Source organism: Pithys albifrons, chromosome 2, assembly GCF_047495875.1.
Source record: "Pithys albifrons albifrons isolate INPA30051 chromosome 2, PitAlb_v1, whole genome shotgun sequence".
NCBI lineage: Eukaryota > Metazoa > Chordata > Aves > Passeriformes > Thamnophilidae > Pithys > Pithys albifrons.
In genome coordinates, this window is record NC_092459.1 from 86869554 (window position 1) to 86884308 (window position 14755).

A 14755-nucleotide genomic window follows, 5' to 3' on the forward strand; every position below is an offset into this window, starting at 1 on the left:
TTTAATGGTCATTAGAAATCCAGGCATGAATGGCCCTTTGAAAAGATTTACCAGATCAGAAGAAAAATTTCCCTCTTCAGTTCCTTTCTGACCTAGCAAGCATTAGTCAGGTGTCTGCTGCCTCAGTAACTTATTGAGGTATCTCTTTCACTTCCCTTCCAGCAGACTGCTTAATGGGACTACTCAGCTGTCCAGTGAGTGAGGTGCAGGACCGGTTGTACACCTGGGCAGTGGAGCAAGTTCATTGAGAATGACAGAGCTCTCGGACATCCTGGGACACATTTGAGCCTAGCAGATGCTTGCCTTGGTAGGAGCGTAATTTATGCATTCAAAGGGTCACTGCTGTTCAGCTAAGCTCTTAGCAGTTGCATCGTCTCACTATTTGTCTGCATTACATATTTAATATGGTAGTTGAAGTTGTTCAGTTTAATTTTCCTACTTGCCAATATTTCAAATTAAAATTCTTGCTTCACAAGTGGAGGAGACAATTTGATATATCTAATTCTATTTTTACTGTGTTGCTTGGAAATTCACTTTAGTATGTGTTTTATTTTCCTCCCAAGTGTTTTGCTTTGAGTTACTTTGTACCTGAGAGTCAACACTCTAAGTCTGTCTGTGGCTGATGCTGAGGTCATACAGTTAACTCCTGCAGAGTTCCCAAAACTGTACCTTAATATGACATGTGTGTGATATTTAAAATGTAAAGGAACCCTATCCCTATACTTATTCCAAATGAAAGAAACTGGGCCTCCTTGAATAACTTTTTTTTCAGTAGAGACTGCTAATCTTTTTACCTGCCAGTATCTACTTAAAGTGTTGGCAGTGCTGTAAATTCAGTGGCTGCCATTGTAGCACTTGTCTCCTGTTTGCTTACACTGACAGTAACTCTGCTAAATGAGTCTAGCCAGAGCAAGACTCATGGTTAGTCAACAAGTTGCTGTCAGTTTGGTTTCTAATATCATTTGTTTTTGTTATTGTTTGGTTATTGTTTTGCAGGTTCTTGCTAATTCATCTTTGAACATCTTATCATAGTCTACATGATGATGCCTACTCCAAAATCCTTTCTCTTAGAATGTTACTGGCTTCATATAGTGCTGGACCACAGGTTACAAAGGCTTGTGATGCTCATATAACTGAGGTGAATCTGGCTTTATTCTTTGTTGTAGGTCAAGTCTCCTTTTGCTTTATGTATCAGAACCAGAATCCCAACTTAAAACCTCAGTTTCATATCAAAGACTCTCTGTGGTGATACTGTAGTAACCTGCCTTGTGCTTCAATAATAGATTTTATAGTTTTTTTACTCTGAACAGTGATAGATGTGATTTTACTGATTTACTTGCCTATCTCTACTTTTGCAATCTACTTTTGGAATTCAGTATAAGTGGAGACCTCTCAAGATGTCCTGTGCAAGATCAAAAAGTGTTAACTTGCACAGAAGGTGAAGGAGAGTAAATGAGATTTAATATCTCTGAAGATGGATATGGAAAGGAATTAATGCAGGAATGTATTCCCCAAAGAATAATTTCAGTGGAGTAGATAACTCTATGCAGCTAGTGCTGACTCTTCCAGGGAGACTACATCAGATCTGTCAATGCACATGTGGATAAGCATCCTCCAAAGAATTAAGTTATTTTCATCTTTACATATGTACATCAGTCATCTTGTGTCTGAGATAACTGATGACTGAGCTGTTCCTTTTCTTATATGTAATTCCAAATTCTTTTCTTCTTAGCCAGATTCATCTGAATCCATGAAAAACATCAATCTCTCTTTAATCTCAATCTATTATTGAGAGTATTATTTCTTAAACATAAAAAATAATGAACAAAAATACTTAAAAAATCTTTTAGGCACTCTACCTGTGTAATTATACTTACAAAAACATGGTAGTGACCTAATATATCATTAAATTATCACATTTAAATACTGCATTGACCTTGCCAGCCAGTAAATCAAAGCAGTGGTGAAATCCCCGTTGTTCTCTTTGCTACACCCTGAAACCTGTGAAATAATCTTCTGAGCACTTAGGAAAAGTATATGTCAAGTTGATGTGTTTTGTAGCGTGAAATCAGGAAAAGAGGTAGGAATTTTTAGATTCCTAGGAACCAAATAAGGCCCTGCTGAGATCTCCTCACACCTCCTTTTTTATAATCAGATACATTCAAAAGTTGAGAGATTGTAAAGGTTCCATATGAGAAATAAAGTGACAGCTGGCAGTGCTGTTATTTAGTGAGGGTTGCACTTCTCAGTGCCTTCTTTGGAAAAAATAAGTTTTATACTCAGGGCTGTTTCTCACCATTTTGTCAGTGTCCCTTTGGGGAGGGGGTGGGTTGTGCCACATAACTGCTTCACAATGCAACTGCTGACTCTTGAAACAGAGCACAGAGTAAAGGCAACTCTGAAGTCTTCTGCATCACTTTTGGTTTCCTGCTGTCACACATTGTTCCGTTTGAGAAATGTGACATGGTAAAAAATGTGGATGGGCAGAAGGAGCATCAAATAATGACCTCTTTTATGACATGTTGTGTATAGTGCAATGTCCAAGGGCAGTAGGTAGGCTAATGGCACTCTTTGCAACTGCCCTTCCCAAATGTTTTCACTTGTGCTCCATGTTAGTGTGGGGGTTTTGTTGCCTTTTTTTGTTTGTTTTTTAAACTGGGCATTTTGTCATTTAGCCAATACAATGTGTTACCCAGAGTGTGTGTCTAGCTCTGCAAGCCTCTTTCTAGATGTATGGAGATGTACCTGTAACTTTACCTACATCTGTTTATTAACTGGCATGATCATATAGCTCTATTTATTTTGGAATCCTTGGAAATGACATGAAGAAACACTGTAATTTTATTTCTCCACAAGAATCTTTTCCAGCAGCTGATGAAACCCAAGCTCATGCCAAATGAAATGCTCTTGTTTTATCATATTCAGTTAATTAAAAAAATAAACACCAAATCACTTACAGCAGTGGTCTTATAAATACTGTGTGTGTGTACGTGCACATGTATGTGCATGCCTGCACCAGTGCTTTGCTCTCCTGTTGGCAGCTTATGTCTTTGACAGCCTGCTGGGAATTATCCTACACTTTCAGGTTCAGGACTCGATGCAGGGATACAGGAGTGGTTGAAGGAGTTTGTTTGGTTTAGTACATCTTACAATAGCTGAAACAGACCCAAAATAAAGTAAAAACTTTAGTGTTTGCATCAAGATGGCAACTTTTTTGTTGGTTGGCTGTTTTGTTTGTTTGGGGTTTTGTTTGTTTTGGTTTTGTTTTCTTAAATAAAACAAGTTAAAGGCTCAATTTTTGTCTTCTGGTAGGCAAGCAAAATATTTTTTCTGGCAATTTGATACTTTATTAAAATGAACAGATACTTTATTAAATGTGCCAAATTCATGTGTGTTAAAAGGCAGGAAGCTGGGTTTGCTGGAATAGGAAGGTGCCCTGGCAGCTGGAGCTGAACTACCTCTTGGCACCCACATCTGTCTATTAAGCGCAGATCTCAGTAAGCTGAAGGATTACTATCTTCAAAAAATCTTGGACAGCTTCACCAGTGAGTTAGATTTCTTTTGCTTTCCTTTTAAGAAGGTAAAATTAATTTAGTTCAAGTGAAAGCTGTTAAACTGGCAGACCTGGAACACTGCAGTCGCTTTGTTCAGTCACAGAGTAAGTGATGCCTTGGACCATGGCTGAGTCATCTTCCCCAGTGCTGCTCTCTAGCTGTGCGTTTTGGTCCAGTTAGAGGATCAAACTCTAAATTTAGTATTTTTCTGCTCAACTTTCTGTTCAACTTCATTTTTTGCCAGCATTTTCAGATTGCCACCAAGGGGGTGACTAGTTAGTTTTGGAATGGCTTCTTCTTAAATGTTTTTAGGTTATGCTGGCAGAAGTGGTTTTTGTTTCAAGTGACAAATAATACTGTGGCAAACTTGCTCACGTATCAGGAGAGCCTTGATCAATTCATTTCACATGAACAGCAATCATATGGGAATGTTTTTTGTTCATTATCCAGAATGGATTCAATCTAGTGACCCGGTGGAAGGACACACTGCATCCATTGCCAGCCCTGTGAATCCTTCAGTTGTCTGATGGGATGCTTCAGTGTTCCACTTACCTTATACAAGTCTTGTGCTTTGAGGCTGTGCATTCTTTTCCTGATTCAGGTGCCCTTTGGAAAGTTGCATGTGGGCTTTTGCATTAAGCTCATCTAGAAATCAAAAACTGTGAACTGCAGATGTCTCCTTGCAGAGTGGAAGGTGAGGACAAAGGGATTGTGTGTGACAGTCTCACCGAGGTTGTTGCAGTACCTGCAAGGATGTGTAATAACTGTAGCACAGGCTGTACCTTTTGTCAGGATATTGTATTTTTAAAAAGATACATTGTTTTTAAGCATTATGCAAACTTGTATTCTTATGTTTGTATAAATGTCTTATTCCCTTTTCCCCAAGATTTAAACATTAATTGTCTTTTAATCATATTCTCTAGGAAAAAAAATCTTTTATTTCTGTTTATAGAGAACTTGATCATAAAAGTATACATTTGTACTGGAAGCTGTTTTTCACTCTTGGTGCTGGTTATTTTTTAATGACACTCTATCAGATTATAGAGTGAAAGTTAGCTAGGTAGTTCCAACTTCCTGTTTCTTGTTCACTTCCCTAACAGTTCTTTCATCGTCTAATATTGTACAGCATTTTGATTGGAAGCCCTTCAGGGATTTATTTATATTGAACAACCTTTTCTTTTTTCTTTCTTTCTTTTTTTTTTCCTCTTGAAAAGATATCCAAGAACAAACAATGAGTTCTAGTCATGTTAGGTTTTAGTCAATAATGTTGTGCTTTTGCCACCATCTAATGCCAAGTTTAAGGTGGCTGACTTAGAGATGAAATTAAAATGGAAAAATGCAAACATACTCCAGACAAGTTATTTTTCCCTGTTTCATCTTTTCAAGGCACCTTAATTAGCTGGAAAGAAGGCAACTGCTGAAGTGCTTCAACTTAGCACAATAGGGAGAACAAGAAAGTAAGACTGTGAGGGGTTTGGAGACTTATGCGCATGCTTGCTACTATGACTTCTTTCATGTCCCAAGGCACAGTCAATCAAAATAGCTCAGTTACATTTTCAGTTTCTCAGCCTGAGAACAAAATTACATGAATAGTCAGCATCTAATGTGCAAAATTCTTGAGAAAAATATAGTGTCTTGTACTTCAGAAATATTTGAACTCTTTTGAAAATCCTGTCTCATCTTTACTTGGTGATTAACAGAAGTAATTTCATATTTCAGAAGAACTTGCTAATCTGCACAGGGTACTGTATGATGTTTTAATTAATAGAAACTTTTTAATGCCCTTGCAATTTTTAACATTATTTCTTTGGGAACTACAGCAAAGATCAACAGGACTGGAGTTCTAGTACAGAGTACTTGCCAGATGGCTGATTTTCCAACCCAGCCATTGAGTTGTGATGGTTTGGGTTTTTTTCCCTTCTGAAGTTTTACTTAATTTACAAACCACTTGGACTCAAAAAAATATGTTAGACCAACATGGGACCAGTGCAACATTCTCAGCACTTAGAGATTCTTGTAGGACAGCAGTCAGAGGGAGCTGGTGGGTTATCAAATAGATAAAGGCACTCTGCTTCTGAGGACCACTTTGTATGGAGCACAGATGAAAAACCAGCAGAACAAACCAGCACCACCAAAAGAACTTTCTGCATGAAACATTTATGTTCTCTTATTTTTTTTCTCAAATGCAAGAGATCAGATATGGTAAACAGTCTTGATGTGCATGGACAGGGTTAGATAACTACTGCTGTACAGCAGTATATAGTAAATGATGTGTATTTAAGAATATATATTTTGATGAATAATGGATACTTGTAGGTACGAGGTGATTGTTTCTTTGTAGTTTGAAGAGCCTGAGGTGGATATGATTCTACACGTTGCTGTGTGTGTGGAAGGGATATACATGAAGTTATCATGCTACTTGCTTTATTGAGCCCCTTATCCCAGTGTCTGAAACTGTGATTTGTTATGCTGTGATATGATCCAAAATAGAACCACAACTCACTGTAGCGGGTTCTTTCAATCCCCTGGGAATGTTTGTCTGGCTTAAATGCATGAAACTGAAATGTGTAATACAGAGCTGCAGCTTATAGATCAACACTGACTCCATTTGTGGGAATGAATGAATGCCTCATGTTTGATGTGCTACAGCAGAGTTCACAGATGACTTCTTATGTTACAGTGCTATATTTTTCATACTTTTTCAGCTTTGTGTGTTTAACTTTTTTTCTGTGTGTAGAATAGGGTGGTATTATCCTAGGCTTTTCAATATAGAAATAGAATGTGAAAAGATGAATTTCTTCTTGCTGACTCTTTTTAGTGTTTTCTGAGACTTCTTTCCAGTAAACTTTCAATCAAGTCTGAAAAAGGCAGGTGATTATTTCTATACCCATTCACAAGTTTCACAGCTAAAAAACTTATTTGTTTCACTTGGATTATTTCTGGATGATGTTCTATGTTAATTTGCTTCCTTATCTACCTTTTTACCATTCCTTTGACAACTTTAACCTCTGACTGGAGGTCTGTTAAGATAACTTCTCACAATGTAGTCAAATGATTGCATGGTAGGTGGGAAAGTTCACCTTCAATGCTGCTCTTTGCAACTGGTCATAGATATAGAACTTTATTCCTGTTTCAGTCTTCTCTTATGATCCAAATTTTTACCTGAAAATACCTAAGTACCTACAGGTGAATAAATGCCACTCAAAAAATGTTCCATAAATTTGCTTAATAAAGCAAGCAGACTCACCCTTATTCTAGCTGCCCTGCTAGCATTCCAGTTCTGTTGTACCTTGTTTGGTTTTTATTTATCTATCCTGTCTTGGCTCAGCAGTGGATGAGGTGTGCAAGACTGAAAGAGACCTCCTGAGTCACAGAGTACAGTGTTTCTGTAATTGCAGGAAATTATATTGCAGGATTCTTTTTTGTAAATTTATCAATCTCTGTCTCAAAATTAAACAGCTTTTGCTCCTGTTCCTTCCTATTGGGAAGCCATTCAAGAACCTCACTCCGCTGATGTTTAGAAATCTGCTTCTAATTTCCAAACTATATTTGTTCATAGCCAGTTCATGCCCATTTGGCTTTGTGCCAACACAGATCTCTAACTTTAATAGTTCTTCCCCTTTGTTACAATCCTCCTGTGATCTAAGGGGATTCTTGTCTTTCTCTCCTTCTGTTTTTCCCTAAAGGGGAAGATAATTAAAATTGTACTTCTCTTCATTATGTTTTTCATTTTCAGTGGTCATTGTGCCTCGGTTTGGTAAAACCTTTAGACTTGAGAACTTTTTAGTCCTTGCAGTCATTTCACAGACAGAAGCAGGAAAAGGTGGCTGTTTGCATTCTCCTAGATAGACAGAGAGTATGTGTAACTTTCTGTTGACTCTGAGGCTGGGAGGGTGAGATAGGAAGAAGGTAAAAGTGCCCTACATGTTTCTGCATCTGTAAAAGCTTTAATGGGGGACTTGGTGAAGAATGACTTGGGTCTGAGGATCTGGTGCCTGAGATAGGCAAAGGCATTGATCCAGTTCTTTCATCCAGTCCAGTACTCCCATTGGTCTGTAAAAACCTGCTTTAAATGAGCCAGCTGATAAAACTTTTGGAGGGGATGCAGCTTGCAAATGAGTTTTTAAGGGCAACTTTCCAGCTGTTTCCTCAGAAGGAATGAGGCAAGCGGCTCCCAGAGCCTCAGAGAAATGCCTGGGATCTTTCTTCCTCAGAGTGCGTGGAGAGTTCCTGAGAAGAACTGAGAGACTGAGGGCTGACAGAGAGATGAAGCCAAAGGCCTGTAGTGGGAACCTCCTGCTGTCAGGATCCCACGCTAAGCTGCAGCTGAGGCTGGGCATGGAGGGAAGAGAGAGCTGAGTAAGGTTTGCTGTGACCTTAACATGTTCCCATGCAGCTTCTCTCTCTGGGCAGTGCTCGATGGCATTATTTACAAGATTCCTCAAACATCCTTAAACTCAATAGTAAAAACTGTATGGTCCATTAGCATGCTACTCTACTTTATACTATCCTTACCAGAATGCTACTGGTCTTAAAATATTAGGATTGAGAATGGATGTATCTTACAAGATGGCTTTTTATTTAGCAGAATGTATCAAAATGAGGACTTTTTGCAGGGAAGTGCCAGTTTCAGTCAAACTGTCTGAGGTCTAGGATGGAATTCTGGGGCAGGAGGACAAAGGGTGGAGAGGACAAAATGTCATATATTAGAGAAAATGGTAGATAGTAGGAAGGCATAGCAGATGATGTGAGAATAGTGGGACTTACATTCAGATCTATCACCTTAAGGTGAATATGGTGGTTCTGAGCTCTTCTGAAATTAGTGTCTGTATTTCTCTGTGTATGTTGTATTATTTTTGATTACCAAAGAAACTTTTCATCTGCATTTATTCATGATTTTTTTTATGAGCACTTTTTCATCTATACCCTGTTTTATTGTCTCTGCTGGTCCTGCACCTAAGAGGTATGCACACATAGATAGGGCAGCTTGCTGTATCCTGCACTCCTTGTATTGCCCCACTGCTGGGATTTTACCAAGTAAGACAACTCAGGAATCTTCCTGGAAGGAAGGTGCCCAGGACTGGTGCAAAAGAATATTTGGGACTTGTTTGTTGATCACTAATTCAGAACAATTGCTGTTCCTCTCCTCCAACAGATCCATTTAAACAGCCTTAATAATTCATCTCATGAGGTGCTTACACTGACACTCTTATGACCACAATTAAGTATATTTAAAATTGACTTTATTAGATTGTAATCAAAGAAATAGAACTGGTCTCTTTCTTTTCTCTTCCATCCTAATGATCTTCAGCAGGAAGGGTTTAAGTCTCCAGGTAAAGAATGTATCTAGTCAGTGTCAGCATAGACTGAGTAGAGCCAACTGGAGGTGCCCTGTGCCTGGGAGATTTTTCAGAACACAGCATACTCTTCTATTTTACAACAAGGTCTTGTAGTCACTCACTGGTTCTTTGTTAGTTTATAAAATAGGAATGGTAATGATTGGCACTACTTTAGTAAAAAAGTAGGCTAGTTGAAAATCTTTCCCTTTTTTGACTGATACATCCTTATGCTCTGACTGCATTTTGTGATAGTCTCCCAAGATGAAGGAGAAGTTACATTAATTGTACTATACCTACACCTCCATTCTCTCATTGAAAATATATGAAAGAATTAGGAGAGGATGCCTAACTGGACTCCCTGTATTCAGGCACTCCTCCCGTGGAAGTAACCTAAATTTGTGCAGCTCCAGTGGTTCAGTTTAGAAGAGTGAGGACTCTGAGCTCTGTGTGCAGGTAATTGGTGCTGTAGGCATTCTTGGGACACTAAAAAAGAGAAGGGTGACTATGCTGTTGGTACTTGGTCAGTACTTGTAAGGACTTAGGAGGCTGAAGTTCAGCTGTACACCAAAATGTGGCTTCCTGGAGACTCTGATTAACATCAATAAACAGTCCCCTCACTGTTTTCTCTTTTTGGCTCTTCACTTGTTGCACCTAAACTGAAGAAGAGAGTCATGACATGCAAAGGTTGCTCTCTGAATTCTGCTGGTGATTCTTATTAGAGCTTCTTGATCAGGATTAGTTCTACTTTCTCCCTCTGGAATCCTGGGGAGAAAGTTCATACTGGACAGGCAGAGCCAAAAATAAAAGTGCTTTTAGAAGGCCATATAATGTCCATAGAAGGAAAAAGAAATGGCTGCATTCAGCTTATAGGGATGACAAAATTCTTTACTATTACCTTCCACCCACCCACACCTCCTGGCAAATGTGATATTGAATACATTTAACAGGTTCAAACTTTGAGGGCCTGATGATGAGTATTCCTGCTATGTTTTCTTTAATTCCTTAGTAAATGCATATATTTGTGATACACTGAGCCTACTGTGCACAGTACTGTAAGCCTTGCTTGCAAATACAGCTCAGTTGTTTGTCTGCATCTTGTAGTTGCCATTCATTCAGGAGGCCAAGGCAAATGACCAAAACAACCCCTTTCCAGCATGGCACTGTGAGGAAGAAACAGGGTGGGCACTGATCTCTCCTCTCTGGTGACCAATGACAGGACCCGAGAAAACAACATGAAGCTGTCAGGAGAGGTTTAGGTTAGATATCAGGAAGAGGTTTTTCTTGGGCACTAGAACAGGGTCTCCAGGGAAATGGTCACGGTACCAAGCTTGTCTGAGTTCAAGAAATGTTTGGACAACAGTCTCAGGCACATGGTGTGATTCTTGGGGTGTCCTGTGCAGGACCAGGAGTTGAACTTTGATGATCCTAGTGGGTCGTTCCAGCTCAGGATATTCTATGAGTCTAAGAAAAGACATGCCTGAAAGCTCTGAGGTGTATGGCAGCACTAATCCTGGGCAGAGGAGAGTCTCTTTTGAAAAGTAATGCAGTAACTGGTGAAAATAAATACCTTTTAATTAAAGAGATCTCTGTATAAAGAAAGCATTCTGTTGTGTTTATTTTTGTTTTGAGGTTTGTTTATTTAGTTTTTTAACCATCTAGCTCTTTACACTTAACTTGAACTTAGCCTGAGCAAGAATGTGATGGTTTGTTTTAAAAGAACAGCATCTCCATTCACGAAATCTAGGTGTAGTGCTAGTTAAATTGTCAAAAGCAAGTAATATGAAGGTTTTATTGTTAAAGAGGCTTTCAGTTACAATGATGGTTTTAGTAGCACTGTTTTTAGACTAAGCTGGGTTTTTTTGGCTCTCTGATATTAGCAACCTGAGATTTAGTTTCCAGGTGATGTTTATCCTTGTGTTCAATAGGAAATATTCTGAGTAAAGGTCTTCTGCTAAATGATTTTGTCCATGCCCTTTTTGTTACCTTTTCCCATTGTGTGTTTGACATATATTTATGGGAGCTTTATGCACAGCTGACTGCTTGGTCACTTCTGATCTGCTTCCTGGTGGCAACACCAAAGGCATTTAATGTTTGTACAAGGCACTTGCCCTTGACTTATGGACAGCAGTCAATGCCAAGCATGGAGTCAGAATGGCCACACCTGTTATCAGGCATGGAGGTGGGAAAAAAATCTCATGGTGGATCTTATGCAGGACTATATTTAATGTGTGGTATACAAAGATTATGCTGCTGGAACACAACTGAATTTCATAGTTAGATGGGAAATAGAGTGGATCTATTCATGGTGGTAAAGGAAAGAGTTGACTGTCAAAACTGGACAAAATATGGCTTTACTGATATGCTTTAGAGCTTTGCTCTAATTGTTATGCAAGACACAGATTTAGCTGTTCCAAAATTATTAACTCCCTGATCAAGTATGTGAATATATGCTGGAGTGACCTTGGCTTTAGCCCGGTGCCCACCAAAGCCACTCTGTCACTCTCCTCAGCTGTACAGGGCAGAGAAAATATAATGAGAGGCTTGTGGATTGAGGTAAGGACAGGGAGGGATTATTCACCAATTACCATTATGGGCAAAACATACTAAATTTGGAGAAATTAGTTTAATTTATTACTAATCAAATCAGAGTAGGATAATGAGAACTAAAACCAAATCTTAAAATCACCTTCCTCCCAACTCTCCCTTCCTCCCAGGCTTAGCTTTACTTACAGTTTCTCTGCTTTCTGCCTGAAAACATCACAGGGAGACTTTCATCACATGTTGTCTCTGCCACTCCTTTTTCACTAGTGGAAGGACTCCTCATACTCTTGCCCTGCTCCGGTGTGTGGTTCCACACATCGGAGGCAATTCTCCATAATCTTCTGAAACGTGAGTCCTTCTTGTGGACTGCTGTTCTTCACAAACTGCTCCAACGTGGATCCCTCATGGGGTCACAGGTCCTGCCAGCAACCTCTTCCTGTGTGGGCTCCTCTCCCCGTGGGTCTACAAGTCCTGCCAGTCTGCTCCAACAGATTCCTACAGGTTTACAGCTTCCTTTGGGCACCTACGTGCTCTGGCATGGAGTCTTCCATGGTCAGCAGGTGAATATTTGCCATTACCCTCCACAGGCTGCAGGTGGATATCTGCTCCCCCATGGATCTCCACTGGCTGCAGCAGAAACAGCCTGCCTTACCATGGTCTTCACCACAGGCTGCAGATCCTGCAGCGGGAGCACGTCTTCCCCCACCGTCTTCAGTGTCTTCACAGCTTTTTGCAGCTTTTTTCTCTTATTCAATATATTATCCCAGAGGCACTGCAATGATCACTGATGGGCTCGGCCTGGGCCATTAGTGGGTCTGACATGGAGCCAGCTGGCATTGGCTCTAGCATACTTAGGGGAAACTTCTGGAAGCTCCTCACAGTGCCCCCTACCCACACCCCCCCATCACCACCCCCACCATCACCACCCATGCTACCAAAACCTATTTCTAGAAGGAACCTTCAGCTTGCTATATGTGCATAATATAGATGCCAGGGATTGAGAATATACATAGACAGCACTGTTAGTTTATGAAACTGGCTTTAACCTGGGCACTCTTCTGATTTCTCTTGTGAAGTAGGAATATTGGTATTTCTAGAAATGAACATGTTACCATTTCAACACTGTGCAGATGGGTACAATTTCCTTAATTAAGTTCTCTCACAATCAGCATGTACTTTTGCCTCTGATCTTTTACTCATTACCAAGTCTTAATTTGTAGAGAGTTTCCTTTTTAAGTGGTTTTAAATGGAGCTCAGCTTTCCTGAGGCAGGCTTCAGTGGCACTTTATGGGCAATGTTTACTGTGTCTTTTCTTTATCAACACTAAATATACCCTGCCCAACCTGTCTGAACGTAGCCCAGTTTTGGGTGTGTTCTGTAACCAGAGAAGTGAAAACTGATGGCACTTTACCCTTTCTTACAAATGAGTAAATATCTCTTAGTGGCATCTCTGGCCCCAACCTGGGAAAAAAAATCTGTTATCCCAGTTCCTTTGAACAGCAGCTCTTCTTCCTTCCCTCTTGTTTTAACTTCAAACATAATTATAATTTAATAGTGAACACATTCTCTTATTCAGACAGAGATAATGAAGAGTAACTGTTGCTATTCCAGTCTTACATTTCCAGTGGAACTTGCAGAAGAAACTATGCACTACTGCACTCTTCAGTCATTTTTCAGGAGAATAGCAGAGGGTCTTGGGAATTCTGCCTTGCTGACTTTGTATTTGGCTTTGGGATGAGGTAGGAGGGAATATGGCTCAGCAGTTAGATCAGGTGGGTGATTTTGATTTCTGGTTCACTGAGTATATTCTCTGTGTTCATCTGTGTGGTGTGGAATAGCAATGTGTGATTCTGAAGACGGACTTGCCGCCTAACTTTGAATAACCTCTGTTCTGGGTGGAATCCACACTTCATCAGAGTTGGTGCCAGCACTTTTTTTTGGGTTCTCTGAAAATCTATTTTATCTCAGTCCTTGAGATTGATTTCTATGTAATCATCTTTTGGGGGGCTAATTTTTTTATCAGTCTGTCATATTTGCCTTATGTGTTGCAGATGCATGTGATATTTTCCAAAATTTGACAATCTGTTAACATTTAACTCTGAGTATCCTCTTTCTCTCCCTGCAAGAGTGGGTAGACTTAAACTGACAGACTCCATTGAATTAGGGAGTTTCTAGGATGAGAGAAATATAATACAGCAATAAAAATGGTGAATTCTTTTGAAAGCTCCCTTTGTAATTAAAAGGGATGAAATTCATTGCTCACATTCTTTTGTGTGAATGTAAGATTCTTTGTTTAGCTTAAAAGACTCAAATGGTTCCATGGAAAACTTTCACTATGCTCGCTTTTATCTTGGATAGATATACATGCACATATACACACAGACATACACAAGCTATCTCTTCTTACAGTTCATGTACAATTATCTAACCTTTTCAAATCATGCTGTACAGGAATGTTTTTCTCCTACCTTTTTCTTCCCAACTTAGCTACAACCTCAACATCCAAGGTGTCCAAAATTAAACTTTTAGGGTACTTAAAATATACTCTTTGATTTTTGGTACCTTTTAGAAAAAAATATTCAGAAAAGCTTCCATAAACCCCAGATGTCTGTGTTACTTTTTCCTCCTTCACTTTTTTTTTTTGGTTTTTGCATCTGTCAGCATCTATCAGACTGATGGAATTGGTTCATGGAGTATGTAGGGGTGACCCAGACAGACTTTTCCCTTCTCTATTGACTTCATATGTTCCCATTTCCCTGGGCTTAAGTTTGATTTTAAGTGTCCTCACCTTCTCTATCGCTTTCAAAAACCTTGAACTAAATTTTTCCCTTGCCATGTCACAGATACTGTCTTGCCTCTGTGGCATTTTTCTCCTGAACTACCGTCTGCTGAAGTTTTGCAGGCATCAGATTCCTTGCCAAGTAGTGGGAGAAGGGTTTTTAAGAGCTCTGCCTCTGAACAGTACCACAGTCTTCCCAGATTACTGGGCTTGTCCAAATTTTACAGCCTTAAAATTCATATTCATTTGCACTTTTTTTCCCATGGACTGTTATCTATGGAGTTCCATATTGATCTGGTCCTGAATGACTCAGTCTGTCATTGCCTTATGGTTTGTCTTCCATCTCATTCTTTCAGCTGTCCTTTTTAGGGATTGTCTTTCATCTGAACTTGAACAGCTACTGATTTTGCTTTTCCAGATTTGTGTTCTGATTGGGACCTCTTGAAATATTTGTCCTCATGGAATTTTTGGCTTTGGGTAGTCTTCCATTATCACTTTTCTTCCTTTTCTTCTGCATTTGACATTTTCCTCAGCTTATGCTT

General features: G+C 39.4%; 1 protein-coding gene across 6 annotated transcripts in view; it reads left to right on the forward strand.

The window, feature by feature from the left end:
- Nucleotides 1-14755, forward strand: part of DAAM2 (dishevelled associated activator of morphogenesis 2) — a 215156-nt gene that overhangs the window by 29065 nt on the left and 171336 nt on the right. The window contains exons 2-3 of one of the 6 annotated variants that reach the window (XM_071576831.1): nucleotides 163-307; nucleotides 997-1138. The exons of 3 other annotated variants lie outside the window; for them this stretch is intronic. The gene's annotated coding sequence lies outside the window, so the exon portion shown is untranslated. The remainder of the gene's footprint in view (nucleotides 1-162; nucleotides 308-996; nucleotides 1139-14755) is intronic. 2 more of the 6 variants (XM_071576823.1, XM_071576839.1) reach the window with 2 other exon arrangements.